Genomic DNA, 12,802 nt, shown 5'->3' with positions numbered 1-12,802 from the left:
AAATGGAAAAACCAAGTAAAGGGGATGGCATATGGAAACTTAGCGTGTTAGCCACTTACGGATGAATTCGCAGAATTTATCCCGTTTTTCTAGAATTCATAAAAAAAATGGAAAATCGGGCTAAAGATTGGCTATGGCAACTTGTGATCTAATTAATTCGGAGGATGAACGCTTAGACTTCACCCCGTTTTTTGTCAAATTCACTGAAAAAAAAATTGGAAATTCGGGATAAAGATAGCATGTGGGCACTTCGGGTATTATTCACCTGTAACATGAAGGCTCAGAATTTACCCCGTTCAGTCTCGAATTCGATCGGTGATCAAATGGAAAATCGGGGTAAAGATGGCATATGGGAACTTAGCGTGTTAGCCACTTGCGGATGAATTCGCAGAATCAATCCCGTTTCTCCTAAATTCATTGAAAAAAGAAGTGGAAAATCAGATTGAAGACTGGATATAGCAACTTGGGATCTATTTCATCAGGGAGGATGGATTCTTAGATTTTACCCCGTTTTCCTAGAATTTGTTGAAAAAAAATTGAAAATTGAAAGATATCGTATGGGAACTTCGGGTATTATCTACTTGTGGCATGAATGCCCAGAATTTACCTCTTTTTTCTAAAATTCACTCATCAAATGGAAAGTTGGGGTGACGATGGCATATGGAAACCTAGGGTACTAGCCACTTGTGGGCCGAATTCTCAAAATTCATCCCGTTTTTCTAGAATTCCTTGAAAGAAAAAATGGAAAATCGGGTTAACGATTGGCTATGGCAACTTGGGATCTATTTAATTCGGAGGATAAACTCTTAGACTTCACCCCTTTTTTTGTCAAATTCACTAAAAAAAGAAAAACACGGAAATTCGGAGTAAAGATAGCATATGGGAACCTCGGGTATTATTTACTTGTAGCATGAAGGCTCAGAATTCACCCCGTTTTTTTCGAATTAGCTGATCAAATTGGAAATCGGGGTAAAGATGGCATATGGGAACTTATGGAAAATCGGGTTAGGGATTGGCTATGGCAACTTGAGATCTATTAATTCGGAGAATGAACTCTTAGATTTTATCCCGTTTTTTGTGAAAAAAAAAAGATGGAAAAAAAACTGAAAAAAAAGAGATGGAAATTCGGGCATATGGGAACCTCGGGTATTATTCACTTGTAACATCATGAAGGCCCAGAATTTACCCCATTTTTCTCGAATTCGCTGATCAAATGGGAAATCAGGGTAAAGATCATAATATGGGAACTTAGCGTGTTAGCCACTTGCGGATGAATTCGCAGAATTAATCCCGTTTCTCCAAAATTCATTGAAAAAAATAGAAAATCGGGTTGAAGACAGGATACAGCAACTCTACTTGGGATCTATTTCATTTGGAGAATGGATTCTTAGATTTTACCCCGTTTTTCTAGAATTTGTTGAAAAATGGAAAATTGGGGTAAAGATATAATACGGGAACTTTGGGTATTATCCACTTGTAGCATGAATGCTCAGAATTTATCTCGTTTTTCTAAAATTCATTGATCAAATGGAAAATCGGGGTGAAGATGGCATATGGGAACTTAGCCTTCTTGTGGGCCGAATTCTCAAAATTCACGCCGTTTTTCTAGAATTATTGAAAAAAAAATGTAAAATCGGGTTAAGGATTGGCTATGGCAACTTGGGATCTATTTATTCGGAGAATGAACTCTTAGTTTTTACCCTGTTTTTTGTCAAATTCACTGAAAAAAAAATGGAAATTCGAGCATATGGGAACCTCGGGTATTATTCACTTGTACCATGAAGGCTCAGAATTTACCCCATTTTTCTCGAATTCGCTGATCAAATGGGAAATCGGGGTAAAGATCATCATATGGGAGCTTAGCGTGTTACCTACTTGCGGATGAATTCGTAGAATTAATCCCGTTTCTCCAGAATTCATTGAAAAAAAAAAAAAAAAAAAATGGAAAATCGGGTTGAAGCCTGGATAACCAATATGGGATCTGATTTCATTTGGAGGATGAATTCTTAGATTTTAACTCGTTTTTCTATAATTTGTTGGAAAAAATGGAAAATCGGGGTAAAGATATCATATTGGAACTTCGGGTATTATTCACTTGTGGCATGAATGCTCAGAATTTACCTCGTTTTTCTAAAATCCACTGATTAAATGGAAAATCGGGGTGAAGATGGGATCTGAGAACCAAAGGTATTAGCCACTTGTGGGCCGAATTTTCAAAATTCATCCCGTTTTTCTAGAGTACATTGAAAAAAAAAATGGAAAATCGGGTTAAAGATTGGATTTGGCTCTCTAAGATCTATCCCACTCGAAGGACGAATTCTCAGAATTTATCCCGCTTTTCTAGAATTCACTAAGAACACAAATATTTTTAAATGTGGAATTTTTTCTATCTTCCATTTAACTAAGACTAGCGAGCCGCACAAAGAAACACTTTTTGTAGTTGTAAGCTTCTCATTTATTTCGGACGCGTTTCGACTCCAGTTAAGACTTCTTTAGGGAATGATTACAATTAAAGGGGAACAGTACATTACATAGCGCGTTGTGTCTAACTCAAGTAGTTTAAGGCCTGGGTTTTATCTTGGTTTGAGACCCCCAGCAGAGTTTCAAGACTTAAAAAAATGGCGGCCGTTACCGCATAGCGCGTTCGAAGTTTAGATCAGAGAGCCTTTACGCTTTTGGAAGGCGAACATGGATGTATCTACCGAAATTTTTTTAGAAGACGTTGTTTTCGTGCAGATGTGAGGTCTACAGCTGAGGTGAGTGGTATTTTTGTGTTTCATTCGGCAAATTAGCTCTAATTTGCCGTAGCTTCCATAATGCTCTGAGGCGTAAATCCAAATAACGAGCGTTTTATTCAAGGAAAGCGCATTTTTTCGTTTACTAAATTATAGATTACAAATGTTTTGGTATGTTTCGGAAATTTTCCATTCTCGTCAGTGTAGGATGAGGTGGAAATTAATAAACCGCGGAGTGAAGACTTACCCGTAGCGTAAATTTTGTTGTTTACCAAATTTAAATGCCTCGGCTCAATCTCGAGCTAGAAATTTAACGGTGATTTATAGTACAACACTTTTGTGGGTAAATGTATTTATATGAGCTTCAACAAAGAGAGTTCATTACTCAATCTACAAGGCATGTAAATGAGAGAGAGCAAAAAGCTATGTGTCAACAGTTGTGTTCTTATACATGTGTAGCGAAATTTAAAGTATACATATCTATGTTTTAGATTGAATCGATCCCAAGAGAGGTGACAAACTAAATTGGGATGTCGTCTTTAACCTTAGTTAACAATGACTGATTTGCCAGCCTGTGACGAATAACACAGACATTCTCAATCCTACATGAACATGGCAAATAGGAATCTGACCATCACCTTTTCTTAACTATGATTTTTACTTAAATTCTTATACAACTTCCACATTCATCAGGATATGTTGTCCAACTTGTGAAATTAAAGCCATCTAAGTTATGGTAGAATTTTAAGCCAAGTAATGTAAACTGTTTCCTGAGACTTCTTTTCTAATTTCATGTTCACAGTGTATTTTTTTTAAATCCATAGGGACAAGATAGCTCAACAGCACAGCTATTCTGAGGTCAAACATAATCTTTGACTCGCTTATGATGAAGGTGAGCAATTAGTAAATAAGTGTTAATTACCAGTAACAAATTTGCTCTCAATCTGAAGCTTTTGGTGGTAAAAATGATGGACAACAATCACTTTCAAGTGACTTATTACCTTTTTTAAATGACCTGACTAAATCATTTAAGGGAATAAAATTAGGTAAGAATGCTTGATCAAAATACTTTACAAATGTACTGTAATCATCTTCCAGGATTGTAGCAATTTCAGAGCAACTTTTTTCTTGTGAAGAGTATTTGTTACCTCATCTGATAACTCATAGTCATTAGCATTGGGAAGCCAGTTATTCTGCATTAAGAAGGTTGCATCCCATACTTTTGTATCAGACTGTAGTTGCCTAGTGGCCTTCAGGACAAGAACTTGTATTTTTGCCAGGTGGTTTTCATACCTGTTGGCACAATATCTGGATTTGGGGTTGCGGTTTAAGTTGTTGTGTAATTTTTCAGGCTGTATGACTTCAGGTGTTCCGCTTTGGGGCATTTTTTACCCTCCTTTTTGCTTCATCAATGGTTTCAAAACATTCTACCATTCTTTGCCTTTTCCTGGTTGCAAAATATGTTCATTGAGCCAGGTGAAGGTTGACATAATTTTTTTTTCAGGAATTTTCTATACTTTTTTTTTTTAATTTTCTCTCTTCTTTACGGATTTTTTTTTTTGCCTCAACAGGTGAAACTTTGTTTGTCAACCCAGCCTCGGAAACCATGGACATGACTTCTGTAAAGGACTTTACCAGTTGCTCCTTACATTCAGAGTCGAATTCCTTATATATCACTGACCCTACGTTTTTCACTTCTTTTGGTGTTTTGAAGATTTTTTTTCCTTAAAGCTCTTTGGCTTGACTTTTTACTTCTGTGAATGCCTCCCTTCTGCTTGCCACACAACCTGTGCTTTTTTTGAAGAGGCTACTCTCTGCTGGTGTTGTTAAGAGACAGCATTTGCATTCTATTTGGTGCAGAGATTTTATACCCTGGGCAGTTTTCTGCCAGCTTTCCATAGAATATGCATTTAGATACTGTTGCTTTTTTTCTGGTGGTGACCACTGTGAAATTCGGTTATCAATGGCCTTATATTTCTTGAGAAAAAGACCTATTGATGTAACTATACTTTTTTGTAATTGTGCTTTATTTTTCTACCTGTAAGTATTTAGTGACCTTCAAAAGATTTATGGAAAGAAACACTTACTTTTGCTCACATGTAAATGGGGAAATTCTTTGAAATTTTCCATTTAGAGCTGATATCTCTCTTCAAATTGCTGGCTTTTATACGCCTTTTCTGATTCATTGTCCTTTGTTGAAAAATTTTTTTGGGCAAGGGACTTAGTAATCCATAAATAAACATGAGCGAATCAATCCCTAGTCAATCTCCATGTCAATTTACATTTTGTTTCTATTTCATTTTTCACTCAATATTTTTTTTTGCCTTTTTTTTTATTTTGTACCACATGAAATTGGACAGATGCCTCCAACTGAGCTGGCAGGAAATTAGTGCAAAGTGCACATGCAAATTATCTCTCCATCAAGATGGGGTGGGAGGGGAGAATTTGAAGTTTGAATAACCTTGTTTTTCACCCTTTTCTTGCTGCCAGGCCAGTTGAAATCCCTGTTCATTTCTTACCAACAGATTTTCATAAGACCTAAGAGCAGGATTATAATTTTTAAACACATGGAGCACTAATATTAGCAGTTATTTCTCCCTTCCACCTCCCACCTCCTGCGGCTCAATTTTGGTCCATGTTGTGGGTTGATTTTGCTGTCATGTGAAGAGAAAAATTAAAGCTGTTGTATATATGACTTCATGGGAAACAACAACCCATGCAGTGAGTCCCACAGTACATCTCTTAATTTATTTTAGCATCTTTTATTTTCTTTCGGTCACGGACGTGGAAATTGCGAAAAAAGCAACAAACAAGTTGAAGTAATATTATTGAAGCATTTCAGTATCTTACAATTACAAGAGATGAAAACATACAATACTAGAGCAGTAAAAAATAATTCGTTTGTTTTTTGGCTTGCTAAGCCAGCAGTTTTACTTTCCCATCAGATATTTGTCCGGTGATCGACCTGACGACTATAACCACCATATTTGATTTGTGCCTTCTTGGTCAGCGGTATAATGTGGTAGTCAAGTCTTGTTCATGTATTATGTTCGAAAAGAAACAAAATGGCTACTTCTTTCGTAGTTTAAAAAGGGGTAGTCAGAATGCTATCGCCGGTGCCGAATTTTTCATTTCAAGCAGTTATTTTTAGCGAAATGGAAGAAGGTGTTGATAAACTTTATCTTCTCGTTTGGAATGAAGCTCCGAATAGAGTTGATAACAATCTAAAGACCATTAAGTTGAGAAAAGTTCCTTCTCAGCTCCTAAAAATCTCTAATCTCTTTTTTAAGGAACGAAGGAAATTCATTCCAAACGTAGGTGGCTAGCATTTTTTATTGAGTATTTTTCTCATTCATTGATCAGTAACGAGTGTGTGTAAATCTTACCAATTCCGATAAAAACCGATTGAGTAACGTTTTGATCACGTGACCCGACACGTGACCGTCGTCGTCGGCATTGTTGCCATAAGGTAAAAGTTCGTATGGATATCTATCGTCCCTGAAAGTTTCAGCGAAATCGGCTGTATATTTATGGAGATATGGCTGTTTATTTTATTAAGGCAATTTAATCTCCTGACCCAGGCCTTAAACTACTTGAGAAGTTGTTAATTTCTATAGAAGTTAATTAATTAATAATAACTGAAAGCGGGCCGGCGTTATAAAAAACTCCTAACTACAATTAAGCTATTTGCGTATTGCTTTATTTTAAGGGGCTAACGATTAGCGCTAATCGTAGAATTCACCGCTGAAAAAAAAAATGGAAAATCGGGGTAGAGATGGCATATTGGAACTTAGAGTCTTATCCACTTGTAGCGTGAATCCTCAGAATTTACTCCGTTTTTCCAGAATTTATTGAAAACAGAAATGGAAAATCGGGTAAAGATTGAATATGGCGAGTCAGTGGGAGCCCCGTTTTTATACTCATTGAAAAAAAAAAAATGGAAAATCGGGGTAAAGTAGATTAGATGTGGCAAGTCAATGTAATATATCCGACTTGGAGGATGAGTTACTAGAATTTTCCCTGTTTTCTATAATTCCTTGAAAAAATTCCAAAATCAGAGCAAGATGGCATAAGGGAACTACGGGTATTATCCGCTTGTCGCATGAATTCTCAGAGTTTACCCCGTTTTTCTAGAATTAATTCATTAAAAAAGGAAAATCAGGAAAGATTTGACATGACAACGTAGGTTATATTCCTCTTGCGGTATTAATTCTAAGAATTTACCCATGTTCTCTAGAGTTCACTTAAAAGAAAATTGGAACATCGAAGCAAAGATGGCATTTGGGAACTTTGGGCATTATCCCCTTGTAGCATGAATTGTCAGAGTTTGTTCTGTTTTTCTGGAATTGATTCATTAAAAAAAAAGAAATTCGAAAATTAGGGTAAAGATTGGCTATGACAACTTAGGATATACTCCGCTTACGGTATAAAATCTCATAACTTACCGTCCCCTTTTTTTCTGGAGTTCATTGAAATAAAAATAGAAGAGCGGGTTCAAGATTGGATATGGAAACCTAGAATGTATTCTACTTATGGGGGGAGTTTTCAGAATGAACCCCGTTTTTTCGGAATTTATCAGAAAAAACGGAACATCAGGGATGTACCGAGTTATAATTCAATCACTGTGCGTTGGAATATATTCTTTTTATGACATGAATTGTTGTTTTTTTTTTTAATTCTCTGAAAATAATGAAAAATCGGGTAAAGATTACACACAAGTTGGAATATGTTTCATTTGCAGGATGAATTGTCCGATTTTACCCCATTTTTGGCATATCCCACATGTGGGAGTAATTGTCAGATTTTACCTTATTTGTCTCTAATAAACGAAAAAAAAATGGAGAATTAAGGTAAAGATTTGATATGGCAACTAAGGTTATATTCCACTTGCGTGATGAATTGTCAGAACTTATCACGGCTTTCTCGAGACTCGTTGAACAAATGGAAAATCGGGGTAACGATTGGACACGGCAAGTCATGATGTTAACCGATCGAATTGTCACGATTCCCGTTTTTCTACAGTTAATTGCACAAATCGGGGTAAAGATTGGATATGGAAAAGCTATGATATTATCCACTTGTAGGATGAATTGTTGTAATTAACCCCGTGTTTCTAGAGTTGATAGCGAAAGTGGAAAATTAGGGTGAAGATTGGATTTAGCATGTTAGGATATATTCTAATTGCTGGATAAATTGTCAGAATTTATTGCCTTTTTTCGAGAATTTCCACGTTCAGTGAAAAATGGAAAAAGGGGTTAACAATGGATATGTCAAGTTTGGATGTATTGCACATGCAGAGTACGAGCTGTGAAATTGTTTTGATTTTCGAATGCACTCAAAACATGGAAATAGGGATAAACAGATATACTGCAGTTGTAAGTTAGATCGCTGGAAGTGCACCCTTAATTCGCGTAAGAAAATTTTGGGTCGGGGGGTAGTTGTCGGAAGGCTATCCCCGGGTGAAGTCAATAATTTTAGTCGGTACTCTGTAGGATCCCCTGCACAAAGCCTTAGAATTATTCGACAAATATCACTTAGTTTGAGGAGATTATTTTGCTGGAAAAGAAAATGTAGCCTTCCCCATAAAATATTTATCAGTATGCAAGTTTTGGTGTTATGTTTTACCACTGTGATGTTCTGATTGTTGAAAAGGGTCTGCATATTATTCACACCCCTGGAATTTAAGTCAATTTAGCGTTAAAAATGTCTTCAGGCAATGAGAAATTTTCCCAGAAGTCGCTGTATACACAAATGCATGTGCATATATTGACGGCAAACTATTGATTTATCTTTGCTTGACAAGCAAAGTGAACGTCTTCGTAGAGGCTAACGGGTACTATTCACCGCCAGATAAAACATTGTAACAGAATAATTGAAGGGTTCATTGCAAAAGAAGCCCTTGGCGACTTAGGATGAACTACTGTCGTCCCATTCCAACGTGCTGCCTGTTTACTTGTGGGACCGAAGGAGAACTTAACATGACATCAAGAGTCACTTAGTAGGGCTTCACAAAAGAAAAATCTATGTTAGCAAAGGACAAGTTTTAAGTTTCTCTTCCAAATATTTAATGTCTTCCGATGACACGGACGTACTAATATGGCTGTTGTATTATAAACAAGATCATTAAGCTCACTTAATTATAAAAAAAGAAACAATATACATTAAATTTATATCCCTGATAGAGTAGTTTTCCAAGAGATTATGATTTCACATATTTGAAAAAAAGAGGAATTACTGTGTGACATAGATATATAGGTTGAAATTTTTAAAAGGGATAACTTAAGTATAGGTATGTGTCGGAAAAATGATCTTCTCCCTTTCTTTGTTTCTCTCTTTTCGTTTGCTCCTCCCTTTTTCTTTGTTCTTCTCTTCCTCTTTCCAGCTGCTCTTCCATAACTATTTCTTGTTCCAGCCAGTCCATGTTAATCACATGCTCTTCAAAACATAAGATATGTATCACTTTGTAACATCAATATACGACATTTTACAAAGCTGTTTAGCCCTGAGCCTCTGTGGTCTAATACTTCCTTCAAAATCCGTAGACATGGCCGTCCAGTGATGGCCTTTGTCAAAAATATCACCACCAATGTTCATAATAGAGATACAATAACGTTCACCCTAGAACGTGCACATGAACCATTAGGGAGAGTACCTCTTTCCGCGCCAATATTCTTTGATATGCCTGACACCTGAGTCGCTGATTATTAATTTTTAAGTAATGTTATAAGTGAGAAAACAGTAGTTTGATTGCTTCTCAGGGATGAAATGCACCAGTACTTCACAATGCCAGACACCCTCATCTGAAGCTGTGTGTAATTCATTACAGCCTTGTTCACTGGTTTTATTTCATGATAGGCGATAAACCTCAAAGCAACTTCAAGAACTCCCTTAGAACATTCAATTTAAAAGGGACGATTTCCTGTTGAGTTGTTAGGTTAGCCAAAATTCTGTTCTATTCTGAAAGTATGAGAAACCCTCTCAGGATGGCAGAGAAGAAATTAGTTTATCTCACCACGTGGTCCTCCATCTTGAGCCATGGTAAAAATTGATCAACAATCCTATTTTAAAGAGAACGAGAGAATATGGCTGGTTACCAGTTTTCTCGGCTCTCAGGTATTCAGAGAAAAACATAAGAGGATATGCAGAGGCTAAAGCCACTGTGTATCAAAGCATTCACTTCAATATTATAAAAGTAATGCAAATTTTTCGTTTTTAGGGCAGATTTATATGATACGACTTAATCGCATGCAACAAGCTCAAGGTTACTTCCCACTTTTGCGGGTGTCCTTCGGGAAAACAATTGTTTGCACACTACAGTAGTTTCACTAAAATCTTAGCAAACTATATATCAGAAGAAAGCTTCATAAATGTTTACGATAAAAATATGTCTCAAGCAACTTTTCTTTCAAGGACGCATCGAGATCCAATATGGCGTGAAATGACCGAAGGGTCTTCTATTGAATTTATTGGATATGGGATGCTGCAGCACGAGCTAATTCGCTGCACAGTCTTATTCACACTTATTACACAACACCTGTGCAAAGCATGTCAATTAAAAATAACAAATATGGAGAGTGCAGACTACTTTCAATAATTTATAGTGCAAGCAATTTGTTCCTTACCATCATTATTTTGTGTTTACTTTCCATTTACAGACTCAATTGGCTGTTAAAAAAAAAAATTCAAAAAATTTTACCTTCTTAAAGTTACTTCTTTAAGTAAGAAACCACAAGACTAAACAACAAGTGTAGAAACCTAGACATACTTAGGCTAAAACTCTGATTCAAAAATAAAAAACTACCCCCCTGCAAAAAAAAATTATACCAGTCTTTGATACAATCCTGTTAATCTCCAATTTTTTTCACTTTTCTTTGCTTTTAATTTTGTAAACACATATCATGCTTCTTCTCAATGGCAAGAGCCTGAGTTTCCCAGAAAACCCAAATAACCAGAAAGAGTATTGGCAAGAAAGATAATCAAATGAGCAGTGGTATAAAACTAGAGCTTGGAGCAATTAACCGACCTGAATGATTGCTACACCCCATTCTTTTTTCCCAGGTCTATGTAAACTAGATTTTGAGCAAAGAATGCAATACCTTGCCAAACATCTGCTAGGATGACTCTATTAATAGTGTGCATGATCATTACCTCTTCCTGAGATAGCACTCTTCACTTCAATGTTTTTATTACTACACATATGGAGGCTTTGGTAAGATTGTGGAAAGGAGGGACAACATTTGAGCAGCTAGGAGGGACCAAAATGACAGTGCGGCAGCCATTTATTCCCACTTGGATGGCAAAGTCTGAGGAACCTTCCCCTTGAAATTTAAAAGTTTGGATGTCCAAAAGGGTCCATTTTTGGTTGCTATTTCCCAAGTTGGCTAAAAATTATAGCTAACTATGAGGGAGAGTATGTGGAGACACGGTGGCCTGATGGTTAGTGTGCTCGACTCTGGATCGAGTGGTTGGGGTTCGAGCCCTGGCCAGGACATTGTGTTGTGTTCTTAGGCAAGACACTTTACCCTCACAGTGCCTCTCTCCACCCAGGTGTATAAATGGGTACCGGCAATTTAATGCTGGGGGTAACCCTGCGATGGACTAGCATCCCATCCAGGGGGAGGTGGAAATACTCCTAGTAGCTCATGCTACAGAAACCGGAGTTAAGCTCCGGCCTAATGGGCCACTAGGCTTGTAAACAGACTTTACTTACTTTACTATGAGGGAGAGTATTGACATTGAATTAATGAATAGAGTAGCTTTTACCTATCTGAGTACATAAACATTATACATAGCAATGTTGTTTCTGTGATGTCTGTGTGGCCCTTGATTGATTTTTAGCTTTGCCTTGCTCAAAAAATGAAATTGTGCTGAGGACAACATTAGATTTTGGGATATGGTGCTGTGATTTCTAACACAGAATCTTTAATGCAATTACAGATAGCGAAGGAGTTAATTACCATATTTATCCATGTATAAGTTGACCCCCATTTTCAAGGTTGAAAATCAGATTTTTCATCATTTCTAGTAAAGAAAAATTCAGACCGACAGAAATTTCCCATATGGTTGATCTCTTATTTCTGAGAATGTATTGAAAACATGGTGAATTAAAAAAAACTGCAGAGCAAAATGTAACCATGTGCTGTGAAGTTTAGTAGCACTTATTTACATCCCCACCATTCATGATTTAAGCATATACAACCACTTTGATTTACTGGAGAAGTAATTCACCACCTTTTGTAAATCGTTTTGAAAATGAAATCTTCATGCATTTAAATAACCTTTTGAAAGGAGATTTAGTAGACTAAAGGAACACCGGAGAGCTTCGAAGGATTGCTTGATGAAAACACGGCCATCTTGGAAACTACTCAATATTTAACATAGATGGTCCACGCATGTAACAAACAAGACCACACAAGAAAACAGCATTTGCCAGGTCACTAAGTTACTGTAATCATTCACTGAAAATGAGAATTCAGCACCGAAGCTGTAAGGAAAATTGTCTGCTCTACAGATCACAAGATACAATAGAAATCAGCCCCACTAGGTTTCTGTTTAAGCCTGAGCTCATAAAATTTATTATTTCAAACTTTTTCATCGATGAAGAACGCACTGAAAACTGACAAAACTTGAACACAATTAGAACTTGTTTTGTGAACCTGGTTTTCCTAATGGACTTCAGGCAATTGTTGTGCTAATTTCTTGGATTGCTTGGGTCAGGTCTTTATCATTCTATGATCTGTGTAAAAGACGAGAGTGATTTTTTGGGCTAATTTTTCCGTCATAAAGAGTCGACTTATACAAAGATAAATATGGTGATACTTCAACGATAAATGTAGAGCATAGCAATCAATGAAATGATCAGTGTCTAATCATGAAATAGCTCTTTGTCAGTGACAAGTTTGCAAAATTAATATTGGAGAAGGGTACATTACTTCATACAACACTGTTACTGTGAAACCATCATACTGAAAAATATGGCAACTGCTACACTCAACCAGACCTCTTTGTGCAAGAAAATCGTGGAACCACTCATAAAAACAAGCAGTAAAGGTCTGAAAAATTTAAAC

The 12,802-nt window shown here is 36.6% G+C and overlaps 2 long non-coding RNA genes across 14 annotated transcripts in view; one reads left to right on the top strand and one right to left on the bottom strand.

Annotated features, from left to right (window-relative positions):
* The first annotated feature begins 2,563 nt into the window (after nt 1-2,563).
* Nucleotides 2,564-4,995, top strand: LOC148718964 (uncharacterized). The gene is made up of 3 exons (XR_015993739.1): nt 2,564-2,756; nt 3,560-3,627; nt 4,307-4,995. It is a non-coding gene; the product is annotated as an uncharacterized LOC148718964 (long non-coding RNA).
* A 3,890-nt stretch (nt 4,996-8,885) lies between these two features.
* LOC148718963 (uncharacterized) overlaps nt 8,886-12,802 on the bottom strand; it is a 5,887-nt gene continuing 1,970 nt past the window's right edge. For 8 of the 13 annotated variants that reach the window (XR_015993735.1, XR_015993737.1, XR_015993733.1 and 5 more), the window contains exons 3-5: nt 10,358-10,400; nt 9,748-9,793; nt 8,886-9,170 (exon numbers count right to left, since the gene is read on the bottom strand). This is a non-coding gene — a long non-coding RNA (uncharacterized LOC148718963). Of the gene's footprint in view, nt 9,171-9,747; nt 9,794-10,357; nt 10,401-10,500; nt 10,541-11,692; nt 11,757-12,802 lie in introns of all 13 variants that reach the window. The other 5 variants (XR_015993730.1, XR_015993731.1, XR_015993732.1 and 2 more) reach the window with 3 other exon arrangements.

Source organism: Stylophora pistillata, chromosome 12 (assembly GCF_964205215.1).
Source record: "Stylophora pistillata chromosome 12, jaStyPist1.2, whole genome shotgun sequence".
Lineage (NCBI taxonomy): Eukaryota > Metazoa > Cnidaria > Anthozoa > Scleractinia > Pocilloporidae > Stylophora > Stylophora pistillata.
Note: the sequence above shows the minus strand (reverse complement) of the source record. Positions and strands in the feature narration are given on the sequence as shown.